Here is a 19,273-nt window from a genome sequence, read left to right as displayed (position 1 = left end):
AGGCAGCAGACCTTCAGCCAATTCCTATAGTGCTAGACCCTGGTCTGGGCAGTATTTGTTCCCTCCATGACAAAAAAAAAAAAAAAGAAAGAAAGGGACGAAAGCAGATGCAATGACATACACTAAGCCAAATACATTTTTTTTATTTGTCAAAATCACTACCCACTTTCTACATCGCTATAAGGGCTACATTTGAGTTCTTCTACTCAATGGATGACCAGAGGAATTTAATCCTTGGAACTGATATAACATAATCCAGATTCAATCCTTTGGCTGGTTATATCCTGAGGAATTTTGAGCCATAGTTCTCTGCTTTTTCAGGGGAATACAGAAGCCACTGGTATGCACAGGTTTGAAAACTGAATGTTAGTAATGTTCTACACTGTAGGAAGAAAACCATCACCACGAAAAAAGTTATCCTACAAGTTAAGCCACTTGATTGGGAAGAAGGACTTGGGCAAGAAGACTAGAGAGAAATCAACCAGTTTCACGAGACAGAAATGTTAGAAGTGTTGATTCTGCATCTATTTATTTCACCCCCGGGTGCAGCACACTCTAGAAAAGGACCACAGATCAAACCAAGACTGCAGATGTCCTGGAAGAGCTCTTCACAGACCCTTAGGACCTGAATTGTGCCAGAATTTCTCATTTGAGGAACAGGGCTCATCTGAACTCATTGGAACTAAAAAGGGAGATCAAAAATGCCTATAGAGAACAAATGTATTGAAGATTACTGAACATATGGAAATTAAAAATGACTCTTGAAGTGACTATCTTGGAAATGCTGGAAACTGGGGAAATACGAGGAATTATCAAACTGGTATATATTTTTGTCTGCTCTCAGAGACAGCATGATGGGTTGACTGGACCTTCAGTCTGACCTAACATAGCCCTTCTGCTATAAAGGAAAAAATCCTATATGAGGAATTTGATGCACTTAATACCCCTCTGTCTGACTTCTTTTGTGTCTCTTTTGAGAGAGGTAGAAGTCATTTTCAGATGCAGTGGGGTTATTTACTAAGCTAAAATAGAATTAGAATCAGAATCCCGTGTTGGAAGGGACCTTCAAAGCTCATCTAGTCTAACCCACCTGCCATGAGCAGGGACATCTTCACCCAGGTCAGGTTACTCACTATCAAAGTGAAGTGCTGGGTGAGCAGGTTTTCTATGGCTGGGCAGCAAAATATCAAAATGAAGAGAGGTGATTCTGTCCCAATTTGAAAGGAGAAAGAGCAGAGACATGGTTTAGTTGGGTAATTGCAATGATAGCACAAGTTAGAGGAAGAGATATGCATCAAATGTGGAAAGGTAAATCACACAGGCAGAGTCCCAGACTATCACAATTCCATTGGTCTTAGTGCAGCACTCTGCACGGCACCACTGTATCCAGCAGATCCATACGTTAAGCACTGATGGAGCAAGGGATTTGATTCATGCATTTCGTTTCACTTGAAAAACACCAGCTTGAATGGGTTGGTGTTGTTGCTGTCATCAGAGAAATACAAACACACAGCCTTAATCATAACCAAAGCGATCAAAAAGAAGTCCCCTAACTCAGTGCAGAATGGATTGGGGCCCAAGAGCCCAGTCTTTTCAGTTCCTGCTCTGAATACAAAACACACATTCTTTCTTTATATGAAAAACTGTAGCAACCTTTTTATTCCTGTCTTCCTTGCCTACTAACAGAAGAATTTATAAGTGGAGGCTAAGCAAATGCAAAAAGGCCTTCATTATGTTTTCCAGTTAAAAGGAGATTAAAAACAACCCTTTCGGTAAAGAGGCAAAAAAGGAAACTATGACATGAAAATAAACCCATAATAATATAGGGGATGGAGTGAAGTGGCAGCTATTTCGCTGCCAGTCAAAAAACTATGCTATCAGAAATCCTTTTGAATCATTACATATTGATGTTTTAAAAAAAAAAAAAAATACAAGAAAGTCACCAGAGATTGTACATAAAATTTATTTGCTGTTGACAGTGCAACAAGGTCAAGCAGGATTTTACAGGAAAGCTCTTTGAAACCTACATCAAGGGGTCTGGTTTGCAAAGGGAAACAAGTGTGTTGGAGGCAGTGAACATTGTTGTAGATCTGCTCCTCACAATACAGGGGACAATTTATGTTCTCCTTCCAAAAAATGTATAAATGTTTAGTGGTGTGCAAAGGATTTAAATGAATATGTTAATCAGATTTTCAAAGTCAATAACTTGTGACTGTATTGTCAAAATAATCCCACCATACATTAATAGCAATAACAGAGTATTGGTAAAGGTGTTCAAAATATGATAGAACCCAAGCATTTGTTGCAATATATTCAAAGGTCATTGAATAGAGTTACTAGCCCAGAAGTAGGCAGAGGTTGTTTTACTCATACTTCTGTCTCTAGTCTACTGCAAGACCAGTCACAGACCAATTAATCTATGTCTTATTTTTCCCAGCTGGGAAAAGCAGAGTGCCCAGGAACTTACTGGGGAAGAGATCATGAGTGTATTCTTCTCAGACAGTTTAGTTTTTGCCTCTTGTGTGGATTCTTTTGGCAGAAGACACTCTTCTCTTTCCCCACTATTGTGATGTGACGACTAGTTGTCCCTAACATAAGTCCCCAGCAACACACACCTTCATGGAGCTGCCATGAACTCTGTGACCCACAATCAGTCTCTTCTGTTCCTCCTTCTGTCTGCAGAACTTCCCATGTCCTGTTCTCTTACAATCAGCTGCACATCAACTTCATTTCTTCTTAGGATTTTCTCCAATGTCTCTTACTCTCTTTTTTGTAAGACAGAATTGTTTTCTGCTTTTTTTTTTTCTTTTCCACCTGTTTTTCTGCCGATTTCTTTCCATGCTTCTCTTGTTCAGCAAATTTGTTTTTCAACTCACTCTTCCAACAAGAAACTCTTATTTTACCTTGTTTTCATAGTTTTACAGGCATCTGCCCAGCCTCCTGCACTCTTCTTTAGTGGTTATCAAAACATCCTGAATTAACCACACATCATTTTTTCATTTTCACCATCCTCTGTGTAAACTCATCTCTGTATCTGGTAGCATCTTTATTCTCAGATCTTCAGAGTTATGAATTCTGTGGACAAAATACTCCCTACCTTAAAACCTTGTGTCAATATGTGTGAAAGGACACCGCATATCCTACAGCTTCTGCTACCAGGCCTCTCTTGTCACTGACATTCTGTGTGTTAGTTTGGGTCAGGGTTGTATTATCTGCTGTCACAAATTTATCTTCCTTATTCTAAGTGTGGGGTGTGAAGCATGACCATTTTCCTCAAATTTATTTTCATTTTCAGTTGGACCCTCTTTCCCATTGTGATGATGCTCAGCTTATGAACTCCTCTAGTCAAAAGCTGCTTGTTTGTATCTTTGGTCCAAGTCAGACTGTTCCTCTATTAGGACTGTGTCTTAGCTGTCCTTAGCTTCTGCCACATGGCAGCTCCCAGCTCATCTGACCCTCCCACAGGCTTAGCATGCAATCTCATAATTCTAATGCACTAAATTCTAGCATTTAAGACTGATCAGACTTTTTATCTGTCATTATGGCTGCAGATAAAGTTCCACCATGTATCATACAGAATACCAAGAATGAAGACCCTTGCGGTGGGCTTCACTTGGAATGATTTGTTTTCATGAAGATATCTTCATGTTATGTTAATGCACAGATTTGTAGGTCCTACTGATACTTAGAACACCAATCCTACTCTGCGTGTATAGATGCCATATCCTGCTACACATGTGTTTGTGGAAGGTGTAGATGTGATGACAATTATCCATTCATGTCATTTGACAGCCTAATGAATGTGTTCAGCTGAGCAGGAGATATAAACACATCCCTGCAATACAAGAATACACATCATAGATAAAAAGCTGTATGGGTCTTCCATGTTGATTTGCCCATGTCCATCCTTTTGTCATCTTTCTAGAGACAGTAAACTTACATTTACAAGTTTTGACTCACAGAGACCAATGTGTATGCTCTTCTCCTTGACAGCATGGCTTCCCAGATAAAATACCAGCTCCAAACTCCCAAGAGCCTCTGAGATCTTCCCACTTGTCCCACCATGAACTATGTCTGTGACACCTGCACCAGGTGCATTTGTTCAGTGTTATTCTGGTAGTGGACTGGCAGGCTCCTCAGCTTTGCTGGTCCCATCATGCAGATAAAAAGTTCCTCTTTCACTTTTGGTGAACTGCAAGATGAAACCCTGATAACAAGGAATGAAATCAGTTTTCGTGTTTGCTTACATAAGCAGTGTTCATCTTTGTTCCTAGAGACTTCAGCTACTTTCTGACCCTTCTGTTGTGTTCTCAAGCCACTGCTGTCCTTTTTCCAAGCTATGCCACCTGTAGCTACTATGGCTTCCTCAGTTATCTCTACTCCTCTCATTGGGATCTTCTCAAAGACATTCTTGTGTGCTTGTTTTGATAAAAAGGTCCTTCTCCTTGCTGTATGATCCCAGCCTTGGACCCATGTTTTGTTGCCCTGATGTATACCATTACAGGTACCACAAGGAATGATATATGGAGGAGAATTAATTTGTTCCAAAACAGATGGATGGACTATAGTACTACACCCTTACCTGTATTACACATTTTCACTTTTCATGTATCATCTTCTCTTGTCAAAGCACTTTTCAATGACAAATCTGGGTTTCATCACAGCTCACAAGGGGACCTTGACTTGCATCCAGGTTTCCTTCAGTATCAGAAATATTTCAGATGAATTGGAGTAGTTTCTTTTAATTACCTTGAATTAGCAGAATGTGTCAGGTTTGTCTTTTGTTTTCAGTGTGAGAGATGACAAAACTAGGAATACTAAGAATACTAACTAGGAATACTAACCAAATCTTTGGGGGTAGAACTGGGCAGACATCCTGTGCCACCTAATGCTATAAAATATGGAAAGAATATGATGGAGAAAACTTTCCTACCAGTGTTGGATTTGGCTTCACATCCAAGGTGTTGGCTTGAATTCCTTCCCTTAATTTGTTATAAAAACATCAGGACAAAAATCTGCTCTATATGGTTAGACCAAAGGTTCATCTAGTTCCTTTTTCTGCCTTTTCTGTGAGGGATGGCAGAAGCACAGTGTGCTTGGTCAGTACTATCTCCTCTTCATACTCAGGGCCCATCATGGTCTTGTCCAAATCACTTCCTTGGCTTGATTCTACAAACAAGTACTGCATAAAAGCAGGTTTCAGCTCTCAGTTAAACTGATTCTCTCCCAGACTTGGGATAGAAAGTCAAAAAGCTGAGCTGGGCAAGAAGTTAGTTATTACAGAAAAAAAAAAAAAAAAAGAACGACCTCCAAGTGACTCGTAGTATTCAGGTTTAAGCCTGCCAAATCTGTCTGAGTCAGATTTCAGGGCTACACATCTGTGCTGGAGCCTGAAACTGCTGACTTGTACTTAAAGTGCCTTGTGGGGTTTTTGCAAGAAGTCTTTGTATGTTGCGCTTTTGACTCCCTTCCATAACTTCCTGTCCATGGCTAGCAGAAGGTCCAAACCACCAATCCTAACACCTTTTTTTCTTTTTCCCTTTTTCTTTTTGCCTTCCTTTTTCTGTTATTCCTTTTCCCCCTGAAGACATGCAATTCTTCAGGTAGTTTATAAAACGTAAAGGTCTCAAACACAGACCAGGAAGGACTAGAATCCAAATATCTGTTTCAAACTGAATTCTAAAATTATTTTGCTTTTTTGCTTATTGTACAATAAATGAACATTCATCTCAGACATAGGATGTGCCCTGGTTAGTATGGTATCCCTCTGGACTTGACAGTTTACTTTCTGGTTATTATCAGAGCTATTATGGATGCACAGGTTGATTAAAACATAAAAAGCAGTCACTGCCCTGAGGTACCCATTTTATTTTTAGCTGAAAGGACACACAATAGCCTTGCATACCTTCTGTGAGGCTTCTGTGAATTCCTCTCATGGTTCAGGCCTCCAAGGGCCAGGGCAGACAACTCAACCATCACTGGGATGCTACTGGGCTCTGGACATTTCTTCCCAAAGCTTTAAATGACGAAGTCATGACAGGAACCTAATAAAGGGTTTTCTTATACTTCTCTTTTAAACAGAAATTCCTAAATGTTGTATTGATTGGCAGCTACTGGAAAGACAGTCTGCTGTTTTGCACTGTGATTTAGTCACCATTCCATTCTTCCCACTCCATTTCCCATAAAGGCACAGCAAAGATGCAGGAACACTGTGAAGAAGCTTTAAAGCCTCTGTGTCTGTCCATGTCAGGGATTCTCCAGGTTAGAAACACAGAAAAGTAGAAATACCTCAAAAAGGGAACATTTTAATGTATTTGCATTTTTATCTAAAAAGTGATTTCCTTGAAAATTAACTGCTCATTTGGTTCAATGGGCATTTAATGGCCATAGTTCCACTGCAAGCACTGGCAGGGATGCAGCAGTGATTGCTCTGTTCTGCTTTTTGGGTTCCAGAGGGAATAGGTAAAGTCAAAACTGCAGGCTTCAAGTTGAAAAGCAAAAAAAGAAATCAGTTTGAAGAGTGTGTCTGTATGTCTTAGATATTTTTTGTGTCTGAATCACTGTTTTTTTATTCCATAAAGAGTATGTAGATGACATGTAAATGCTATGTAAATTGGGTCCATAGTCCATTAAAGTGCAATATTATAATCACTAATACCCTATAGGCATGGACAGATCAACCAACCAAGTTTTATTTGATCTTTGTCAGAGGCAGTGAGCCCTTTCATGCAATATTTTGTGTACATGCCTGATTTGTGAAGATCATCATTTCAAAATGTGCCTGTGTGGGATAAACAGATGTTGTTGATGTGCATTTCTGCAGCAAAGTTTAGCAAGTATATTCCTAGCAAAGAGACATTTTATAGACTGACCAAAATGAAGAAATACTGCCTTCCGGTGAGAATTTCCATCTAAAATGATCACCAAATCAGTAGACTTGAACAACCTCAGATTGCATACAACATTCAGCCTTCAACACCTGCTACTTTCACTAGCAAAATTAAAAGAAAACAAGTGTATACAAAAAAGACTGGAGGGCTGTTTGGCCCTTGTCTAGAAAAAATATATTCCTGACTAATCGGCACAACACTTTTAATAAATATTAACTCATTTACACAGCCCCCCTGTTTACTTAATGAAATGGTAGTTGAGGGGTTAACAGGTTAATTGCAGAAAGGAAATGAATCTTCAAATGCATCAAAATCTGATAAGTGATTTAGCCTAATTAATAATTTACCTGTCCAGACAATATTTTTCTGGTTGCCATGCGCACTTTCAGAAGATAAAGGTAAAAATAATAAGAAGCCAAACCTATGTAAATTAATAGTAAATGTAAAGCTTACATTTTTAAGAGACGGGGTAGTTAATCACCGCAATATCATAGCAAGCATTGTGATGGATTCTTTATCACTAGAATTTTTTTAATCAAGAATGTTTTGTTTTATTTTAGATATGAATTTGAGAAATTAAATTAACAGCTGTGACACCAGAAATCAAACTGTGTAATACCCGTTTTTGGTACCCACACTAAACTCAAACATTATTCATTCTTTCCAATTCTCCATCATCATCTACTAAGCCTCACTTGGTGACTTTTAATGGTGCATCTTGTAGGAGTATAATCTGGCTTGTTTATCCTGAGCCTCATTTTCCACATGAAGATGGTGTTGTGTTTATTTGGTAAAGCAATTGTTAATGCTGTTTTGTGAAAGTTCATAACGGATGGTGCCATCCTACTCATAATGGGGCTGAGGTTGTTGAATATGATTCTGAAGAAAGGATTCACCTGATCTTGTAGTACTCATTCAGCAGTTGCATGCCTGTTCTTGATTGATCATCCTTCTACTATCAGTATCAGCATTTTCAGAAACTGAGTCATCTCATTCTTTGATAAATATCTAAGATGGGTGAGACTAATCATTCCAGTAGTTACCCATCTTTCTCCATTAGCTATAGATGAAGAATATATGACTAGTCTTGACCAGCCATATAGTTGATATATAGATAGAGATGATATAGGGTGATATTTTCCACACTACGCACCACTGGCATGGCTGTGATGTAGCTGAAATGGACAGTAAGATTTCTATCAACTGCTTTCTTAGTTCTGATGTGTTCACTAGGAGTTAGGCTGGCTGTACAGTCACAATTTGGTGCTCCAGATGCAAGGCAGTGCTCACGTGCCATGGAAGTGCGGTGAGCAAAGATTAAAAAGAATGTGGAGCCCTGTACGCTGCAACCTCTTCCCTGGGGTCTTTACAGACTTGTTTTTGCAGTAATCAATGGCACGCGTAAGATGGCAAAACATCTTGTACCCTTGTCTTTCATGTCGGTTCAAAAGTTGTGAGCAACTGAGTCTCCATCAATCTGAGCTATGCTAACAACCGAACAGAATACATGATTTTTCTACATTCAGTTCTGGAATATTAAAGATCCAATCTCACAAGCAGAGAATTGTCAAGCTGCTTTTTTGGATATATTACAATTATATGTGAACTAGAAATCAGACACAGAAGATTAGTAGTCTGGGGTGTCAGGAATAAGTGACATGATTAAATTAGAAAGGCACTACTAAATCAACCCATGCAAACCCAATGTGCACAAAGTGGACTAATCTCTCCACAGCCTAGCTACATTTTAATTGCATTTTGTATTATGCACTGCACAATACAAAACTACTATAGAGCTTACATACATTCATGCAAGTAGATACATATATTTAATTTTCCTTCAAAAATAATTAAACTTTAATAAATGTAAGAACATTTCTGAGCTATATTTGAAATCTTTAATTGTTCAGTTTATTATTTCAGATAAAAACAAGAGAAGATAACTCCTGAACAATTTACTGATATATAACTGGTCCTGAAGCTTCTGTTATGTATAATACCATCTTTCTCAGGCAGATTTGTAATGTTCAAGAGTTTGGTCCTCTATTGAACACAGATGGTTTATTCCACATCCAAACATCCATATCTTAGTGCTAGAAATAGCAAACCATTCATATATGCTTAAAAAATGAGATGGGATATGTGGGAAGAAGGGTGCAAAAGTATAAAGAACTGAATGTTAACAGTTAAAAATTTTGGAGACCTAAGTTCTTTTACTATTGAAAACAAATGAAACAAACAAAAATGATTAATATTGAGAGATAAGAAATACATTTGCCTTAAAATCTTCCTGGTTTTGAGGGCTTCTAGCATGTCTGCTAAGAAGATGGTTGAAGGATTATCAGGCATTTTGTTTGTCTGAATGATGGGAGGACAGAAGATGCATTTCACTATCCTTAAACCATCCCTGACACCACCAGATGAATGTCAGGTCTAGTCAGGAGAAACAGAGATGATAGGCATTCCTCTGCCTCCTTGAACAATTTACTCTATTGGAAATGACATCCACCCCTCATGAAGGGGTCCTGTACAAAGGCTTTTGCACCACAGACGTGACACAAACTTCTTTGGAGCTCTCCAGCAGGGCATCTCTTGTGCACACTAGAAGGGCTTTCACCTTGCAAAAACCTCCCCCAGTTTTGGTTCTGTGACGAAATTCAGGTGCTAAAGTCAAATAATGTGTATCATATCAATAATCAGTTCCCCAAGCGAGGAAAATGCCTATATACATATAAAACTTCCAGATTGTGTCTTAGCCCACCAAATGGTGGGACTGAGTTTGGAGGGGCCTTAACTGGCTTTGCACAGATTTTCTCATTAACATTATACATCTGAATTTTTTGTTAGGAGTTATGAGAGCAAAGTTTAGAGTAGTTACAGTCCTGGCTTATAAGACATTTGAGACAATAGGTAACTAATTTATTACTTGTTTTTCTGTTTACTTCATTACTTGCCTGCCTACCTGCCTTTACTGTCTATCCATGTATCTATTAATCTTTGAAACAAATATGTAGCATAATTGAAAATGCAACGTTCTCATTCAGGGTTTGTATGTCGAAAGAAGAATCTAAGTGTTAGCTTAATGGTTACATTCCTCTTGCATACAATTTATAAAACTTTTCTTCCTTTTCTACAGACTGAATATGTGCCCTTGTCAGGACATGTGAGGTCACTGGTGTTGTCAAAGATGATCTTTGTCAGTTATTGAAATGAGAACTAATTTGACCTAATCTAAGCTGACAGACAAAATGGTTCATTGGTAGAACAAGCCAGTTCCAGAAACTGGTGTTAAAGAAGAGTACAGGAGAAAAAAATGTGAGATTACTCTCTCAGTTCAGGTTTTGAAAACTGGACTTTTATTAGGGTTCAGCATAATGCACCCAGCCAGACCTATAAGTGGGAAAAAAAAGTGTGATAAAATATTTCTTACATTATATTTACACTTAAGATATAGTTTGTTGTAGCTTGTTCTTTTACAGTGCTATACATGTGACATCACTGTAATAAAATTATCATTATGATTAGTGATATCAATGTAGAATCCAGGAACCATTGACATTGTGACCAGGTAAGGATTCGAAAAATCTATATCCCAGCAAACTTTAGTTTACGAGGACAGAAGATTACTGCTGTGTAGGTCATGCAAGCCAGTAATGTTTGATCCTAACTGCATCAGGAAAAAAATTGTTTATTTTCTTGAAAGGGATGAGTCTGTTTGGTTTTTCTTCAGCTAAACTTTGCTGAGAAGGAGGCTGCTCTCTGCAGCTAGTTCCAGCTATCCTGTCTCTGTGAGTAAAACTAGACATGAACTTTACTACTTGTGGGATTAAGGCCAGAGAAGATGAGCAGTATAAAGAAGATTAATGAGACTTTGCATGCTATTAGAATTGTTCACTTAAAATTGAAGATCCTCTACCTTCTGCTGCCCCTTGCTTGTTGTTGATATGACAGTGTCATAACAGATATATCCAGCTCATGTATATCTCTTAATAGCTAAATTGATATATTCTGTTTCTGCACAGTCACAGCATGAATTGAACCCAGTGGTTTTCAAATAGATGTGCACGCTTCTTATATATGGCTCTGATTTACAACAAGGAAAGGAAAAAGGCAAAGATAAAATAATGTTAAACATTACACCTAATATTTAGCAAGCAGCTGCCTTTCCCAAGGATCCTTTGTGGACGTGACATCTCTAAAGCATTCGCTTCACCCATCAGTGAAATGCAGTCACCTAAGGCTGCTTAGACTGCTCTGAACGTTTTCCCTTTAAATGGCTTTGAATGGAAATTGGCTCTTTGTTCAAAGTGAGAATGTTTGGGGAAAATATTCATCTCATTGAATTAAAAAAAAAAAAAAAAAAAAGGTTTTGTTTTCTACTGTCAAAACAAGCTTGTTTTATTGTTTATGTTTTGTTGTTTTGGTTTTGCTTTGGTTTCTATCTAGAAACAGACAAAACTTGAGAGTACATCAATAGATAAAAAATCCTTTTAAAAAAATTTTATCAGGAAAAAATGACAGGTTTGTAATGAATTGCTGAGAGCTTGGTGTTAATTGTCGAGACCAAGCTGTGATGCTTTGGTCTGCAAGGTAAACGAGGATGTACCTATGCAAAAGGACATTTGAAGTACTGAAACACTGAACACCCAACATTTTCTAGTCCTGTCAGGGAAGTCACAAGATCTTCAAGTGTTCAGGATTGAATTCAATAATTGAAATGATTCAATAATTGAAATAATTCTAGAAATATTTCCATAACTGAAAAGTATTGCAAAATGAGAGAGCAAATATATAAAGTCTGGAGTGGCAAATAGTTTAGTTAGTGCTGGACAAGCAGTGGATTTTTGCAGTTTGCTGATACATATAGGGTATCGTCTGAGGAAAATCATAAACTGGCAAGATAAAAAGGGAAGGTGCTCTTTACATTAAGTTGAACGAACTCAGTTGTTCAATTCAAATAAGCAAATTTCAATTTGGCATCAGACCAATTATACTCAAATTAAGCTTGTAAAAAATAAATTAAATAGTATTTGAAATTTGAAAATTAAAAGCTCAAATATTTTCAGTTCTAGGTTCTGCCTTATCATCGTGCATAAAGAAACAAACAAAGTATGAAATATGTCATTCTTCACTGAGAGTCTTCAGGTTTTTTTAAGAAGCTTTGTCAAAAAACTTTCTTCCAGATCCTATTCTGAAAATCACGAGAAAAGATATCATGTATCTTTTATATATAGAGATCATCCTAAGACTGTTTGATGTTTGAACCTAAAATGACTTACCTCCCCTCAGAACTGAAACTAATACTGGGATTTCTTTGAAGTGCTTTTGTTTTTCTGGCATCTTGGCCTAAAACAGAAAGGTCAGGGAAGTAGCGTTAGATGTTAAGAACCAACCTACTTGTTTCCCCAGAATGGGAGAACTTTCAGGGAGCTCTTGTGTATCAACAGAAACCACTTTTTTTTTTAAATGTTTTTAGTGGCTGTGATAAAAAAGACAAGGGAATGACTTTTGGCAAAGGACAAGTTAGAGCACGTAGAAAGCCATATCAACACATTGCCCTCTTTTCTGATGCAAGAGACACGATGCAAAAATCTGTTTGCCCAATGTGTGTACATGTATGAATTTGTATGTATGTATTTACAGTCTTATGTTACATGCATTCCTCTCCAGGCGAGCTCCTGTATTATGCAGCAGACCCATTCTTCTTACTGTTTTATGATCTGTAATTTCCTGTTACAGTACAAGTCAGATTGCAACAGTGATATAATTAATAAAAAATCAGATACACTTTCACTGCCTCTCTTTTTTTTTCTTTTTTTTTTTTTTTTTTTGTTTCCTTCATCTATCTGGGCTACTGACCATACAAAGTTAGTGTTTAAAATAATAGCACTTCAGAATAAGTAAGATACTTTGCATGCTATGGGTTCTGTCTCAGTCATGAAGAATGAAGATGTTTTGTAAAGTGCTAATGCCTGCCACACTCTCGAATTATGGGTCATGAAAGAAGCAGAACACTTACCCTAGGGACACAAGCTATCCCACAAGTAATATATTTTCCAAAAGTGCAATGTGCTCATAATTTCTGGATGTCTGTAAACTCAGAGTTATTACTACTGCTATAGTTTGGTTCAGGATTTCTATCCAAACTCATAACGTTTCTACAAAATATCTTTCCCCTCTCTCTCTCTACCCCTCCCTCCTCCCCACAATTAGTGTACAGGTTAAAAGGTCAATCAAACAAATAAACCAGCAAAATACAAACCGTGTTCAACCCTATAAAACCAGTGCTCTTGAACCACTTTTCTTCTGGGGTTGAGTGAAAATAGATAGCTCCTGTCACGCTCTGAAGATCAAAACCCTTGGGTTATTAGAGATCCAAGCCTGGGAACACAGGTGTTGAAACTCATTGTCTCACATGTACTAAACCCTTCTGCCAGGTAGAGTCTTAATGTGATAGTGAATATACAGCCATATCTACGTTAGGAAGTAAAAAAATGCTAAAATATAAACATGGAAAATGGATCTTGGTCATACCTGTTGTTAAATTGGTAGTATGGTGTCTGTTCTGTTTTTGGCCCATGATACTGACCTCACCCCCTCCTGGGTACTATTTGTGAATTAACACAAAAAAGGAATGCTTTTCAGTAGATATATGTATGGGATCACCTTCTTTTGGAAGTTAAGAGAAACTAAGAAGATATTTGTCTAAGAGACAGCAGATGTACTCAGGGCCAAATAATTGGTGTTGGCACTTGTTAACTTGCCATTAAAGTACCCAAAGTTTCATTGATTCACAGAGAAGAACATGGACCAAGATCCAGGAAAAGAGATATATATATATATATTTTTTTTCCGCTTTTGTCTTTTAGAAAGTGCTCACACAATAGCATGGAAACACAGCTGTGCTTAGATACAAATTTTTTTTTAACTCCTTCTATAGCTGCTACCTGGATCTCTGGCTACCAGAACTGATGGTATCGGAAAGCAAAATAAGAGATTTCACTTTCACTGTAATAAACGATGTTACTGGTGGGAATGTTTCCAGGTTGTGTGAACGGATATCAAGGGATAATTGCTTCATTCAGGTTGAAAAGGTAAAGGAAGCAAAGTTACACAACTGGTCCAAGTTGTTCACCTTGGACTATAGCCAAGGCAGGAAGGCCTGTAGACAGTGAGCCTCCAGCTCCTGGCCAGAAGCATCCCTGGAGGTGTTTAAAAGATGTAGAACTGAGGCTCTTAGGGACATGGTTTAGTGCTAGTTTTAGGTTATGTTTGGAATCGAAGATCTTAAGTGTCTTTTCCAACCAAAATGAGTCTGACTCTTAATCTCCCATAGTCCCATCCTATAGTTGCCAGTAGATGTTCTGAGGCCTTATAGAAAGACTACAATGTCTCTCTCTGTGTGTAACACTTCCATTCTAAAAGTGAGATGAATCTCACCCTCTCTGGCTTTGGTGGGTGGGATACATTATAACCATTCATTGGCACCAGTAGAAGACAAAATAGCTTAAGCAACCTCTTCAAGACAGGGAAACATGCCTTTTAGCAGGATCTGGGAAACTGAAATCTATAATGCATTTGGGACAAGGAGATCAGGTCATTCATATTAGTCGGGTTAGCTTTTATCAAGCTCTTCAGCTAGGTCTGCAATGGACTGGAATAAAACTGGACACTATGTTTAGATGAAATTACTTCTTTTTGAAGTAAAATGAGTCAGTTCATTTAGATGAATCAAAGGCAGACAAGTATAATCAATCAAGTGGCAGACTTAGTCTGGAATAAAGTCCCATGCCTCTAGGAAAGGAGGGCCCTAGAAAATCTGTGCTGTGTAGGTATGCTCTCATGAGATTTTGCAAAGGTCAAAAAGACCAGCATAGCTACGCCTTCATCAGGGATTGGCTTTAAGGAGGGATATGGTTGGGATTAAGATGCATTCCTTGTCACACCATGGAACAGGGCTGCACTTGTGGCGAAGGCTCATGTCCATAGTAACACCAGCCTGTACTATTTATGTAGAGTGCTCTTCCTCCTGCCTGAGCATGTGGGACAAAGACCAGTTTGAGCCTGTGGTGGGATTCCCTTCTCCAGCCAGTGCAGCCACATCTGTGTTGCTCTCTGTGAACTGGTGGGGCAGGTGCCTTTCCCTAAATGATGCTGGTGTTGTCCAGCATTGCTCCCTACCTCTGTCACCTCTTCCTCTCACACACACTGTGTCAACACCTTCAGACCATCTCTTAGTGCAATTTTGCTTTTCCCAAGGAAAGAAACAGGGTGATGAGCAAAGCCCACATCTGACAGGAGCTTGTAGCTGAAAAATACCCCTCTGAACTGCTAAAAATGGGCTACGAGCCTCATAAAAAAATGTACTCCAAATACAACACTTTGTGACAATATCAGAGCAAGGCTGCTGTCAGCTGCCTGTTATTCTGTTTCATACTGAAGCTTCACCAGGTGCATCCCCCCTAGCTAAGGTGTGGGACCCTGCTAAATACCAGATCCCTTTGTTGCATATTATCATGTTAGCTACGCTGTCACAGAAGTTGCCACTATATATGTAGAACACAGAGATTAATCCAATTAAACCGCCACTGACTTTCCCACATTCCCTATGTTGCAGCCTTTATCTCTTCACAGGTAGGCGTTAGAGCATGGGTAAGATTAATCAAATTATGTTTACGGAGCGGTAACCCAACAGAAAGCCTAGCATAATGAGAGGGAGAGAGTGAGTGATTAGCAACTCAGCTCTAACTCACCATAAGTGCTGGTGATCCTTAACCTTTTGGTGTCAATTTTAATTGTAAGGGTGGACTTTAAAAACGGCTCTAAGGTAAAAGCATTGCACTCCCTGACCTGAGGTTTTTGGATAATGCAGGTTTCAGATTTTTTTCAACATCTGAAGATAGTGTAGGGTTTATGTAATAAAATCTAATATGAATAATGGCTTTAGTGAGAATAAAAAATAAATATCTGGAAATTAAAACTAACAAATATGCTCAGATTTAAATTTATGTAGTCACATAATGACACAGATGGTAAGTTTTACTGATATATATTTTTCCCTGGTGGAGAGTACACAGTAGCAATCCAGCATGACAGATTGTATCCTAGGCTAAAACTGTGTCAGACATGAAGTAATCGTGAGATTCTATCATATAACTTGCACTGCGGCCAGCCTGAGTCTTGTAAGCATTCTTTGTTCAGCTGCACTGAGTTGTATCAATTGGGTTTTCCTTCTGTAATACAACTGTTGTATTTTTTCCATTATTAATCCTTCTTTTCACTAGTTTCAACTAATGATTCCCCTAAGAATTAATTATTATTTTTATCATTGTTGTTATTGTTACATAACACATAATAATACTAATGTTTATTAATACTACTTGTCCCATCCAGTGAATGAATTCAGGGTGATTTGAAGCCCTTGGTGAGGTCAAATATTGAAGTTTAAGCCACCATCAAATGTGCAGAGTTAGATATAAGATTAATTTCTGCTAGTTTAGCCATTTAGGTTAAATTAGTCTCTCCAGCTAGGCTCCTACTATTGAAAAGTTAAAATTAGTGTTTCTCCAGATACTGTTTTACCTTATCTCTTTCAGAAATTTATTTTAGGATGGGCAAATCGCCCTGTGAGAATGTCCACATCATCTCCAGAAATCTGACTTTAGTGAAATATCTGACATTTTGATTACTATACTTAGAGAAGATTAATTCCTTTTGCGGTGGCAATTATGGGGATTTTTTACACACGAAGGCCAGAAAGAACTTCTACATTGACCACCTACACAGTGTCAGAGCCTGTTCTCTGATCCTGATACCAGGTCTTTGAACTAGGTGCAGTTGTTGAACAATATTAATTCACAGTCCTTGGGAACTGAAAATTAGGCGACCTGGAGCAAGTGCATTTGAGGAGCTATATTTATGATTTGGTGGTGAAAAGGATTGCATTTTCAGTGTCTTACTTCATGTTCAGGAACTATTTACCAGCACAGATGTAATCAGATCATCTAAATAAGTCCCAGGTTGCAAGTCTAAGCATCTTTCTATCCCTAATTTTAATTGCGTCTGGATTTTACAAACATGTTGATGTTGGTATCAAGTTGTCATTCTACAAAAATGTATACATGTTTTTTAAATCATGTGGTGTGAATGGTCCTTCCAAAGTTGAATTCTCCTCACTAGGTGTCAAAGGAAGTACACAGCTTGCCATTTTTCTTATGAAACCTCCAAATCTTAAATTCAAGCTGGCTACATACTCTTTCTTTTCCATTTATTTTAGGAAAAGGGTGGGAAAGAATTAATGATAAAGCAACTTTCTCCCTACGAATGAGTCTTCAGAGAGAAGCTTTTTTTAAGTATTGAAACATTTTCTAGCTGTGGTCTATGTGTGCTGCACGAAGGTTAAGAAAATGCAAACTCTAATCTCATGTCTACCACTGGTTTGCTGGGTCATTTTGGACAAAAGCACTCTTTCTCCACATGTTGGACCTGTGGTTTCATGGATCCATAGACAATTGATAAACTAATGTGTCTTGTACTTTATGGCCATGGATGTACACTCTTTTTTCTTTTTTTGTCCTCTTATTCTATCATATGACAACTGGATCAGAGTCAAGATGGAGAAGGATCTGGTTTGAAACAAAACCAGTACCTCTATCCATCTTTCACTTTGGCAACTCAAACTGCAGTGCTGGTCCAAAGAACCTATCAGAAATGCGTAGTCGCGAGCAGGGGCAGGCAGCATGCAATTCAGCTCACTATGTATGATCAAGAAACTGCTGCCTTGGCTTCCCCTTCTGCAACATCTGAGCTCACAACCACCAGAGAAGACCACATGATCCAGGACATGCTTTAGAGCTTGCACAGTTTGCTGCCACTTGTGAATTCATGCTGCAGACACCAGCTGAAGGCCTTAGATACTATTTATCTTGTCCAGTGTGATCCAAGGCCTGCAGCACGCCCATGGATTCACAGAATCATAGAATAAAATTGTAGAATCATTTTGGTTGGAAAAAAACATTAAGATCATCAAGTCCAACCATAAACTAAATGTAGAACTAAGTCATGTCCCTAAGAGCCTCATCTACACATCTTCTAAACCCCTCCAGGGATGGTGACTCCACCACTGCCCTGAGCAGCCTGTTCCATTGTTTCACAACCCTTTCCATGAACAATTTTTCGCTCATATCCAGTGTAAACCTTCCCTGGAGCAACTTGAGGCCATTTCCTCTTGTACTATCACTTACTACTCAGGAGAAGAGCTCAATATGCTCCATGCTACAACCTCCTTTCAGTTAGTTGTAGAGAGTGATAAGGTCTCCCCTCCGCCTCCTAATAATGGGACCAGCCTCAGTGCATCCAGTTCTTACATGGGTAACACTTACAGATATGTCTTGGTTATCTCTACTGTCGTGGTTGAGATGGACAAACGACATAAACCAAGTTCTTCCAGGATGAAAGTAGTAGATGCCATTTATTGCCACAAGTGCATTTTTATACAGTTTTACCAATTCATGTGTCTCTTCACTATTGGTTACAAGTTACAGCAGTAACATCTGGTTGGCTATTTTTGCTATCATCAATCTTACTCTTTCACTCCCTTCTCTCCCACCGGTACATTCTTAACATCTCCGGATACTCTGTTACTCCCATCTTTCTCATGGATAGGCCTTGATATCTTCAAGGCTAATTTCTGTTCCCATGCCATCTGTCAGGGAATTCATGGACCCATTTTAGTCCCACACTCTGCCTTCTGCTCCCCATTCCTTACAGCTCTGGGGTTAGCAGGAACTGGACAAGATGACATCTCTCTCTTTCCCAAGCACACATACAGCAAAGCCCTTTGAAGTCTAAGGTACAAAAATGGTAGGATCAGACCACTGCCTAAAAACTGCTTTTCCTTGGATAGTTTTGCTCAGTAAGTGATATTGCTAGTCCTTCTTTACAGAAATGCAACCTGTTATTGCTGTAGCTTCTCAGCACTCATCGTAACGAGTTGGAGTCATAATGGGGTAAGCTGTGAATTCGCAGCAATAATAGTAACAATGCAGAAATCTCAGTCTATTTTTAATGTTCCCATACTTCTCTTTTCAATGGTGCTATTAGTTTAAAGGAAATAAATTAAACTGCAAGAGGTACAACAGGCTGAAACAGTACTAAGAGACTGAACACAGAATGACAACACATTAATAATGATAGTATAGCAATGTTCATTTATAAGATAGTTTTCATCCAGCACTCTCAAAGTGCTTAACAAACTGAAGGCCATGTATTTTTGGGGCTAGTGTCCAGGTAAGTTGTACTGGTTTTCTAGATATTTTGGAATATTGTCTCCTTTACTGCTTAAAGACTGCTAGGTGCTGTAAAATCAAGAGGTTGATTGAACA

Source organism: Patagioenas fasciata, chromosome 3 (assembly GCF_037038585.1).
Source record: "Patagioenas fasciata isolate bPatFas1 chromosome 3, bPatFas1.hap1, whole genome shotgun sequence".
NCBI classification, from domain to species: domain Eukaryota; kingdom Metazoa; phylum Chordata; class Aves; order Columbiformes; family Columbidae; genus Patagioenas; species Patagioenas fasciata.
This window is presented reverse-complemented; position numbering follows the sequence as displayed.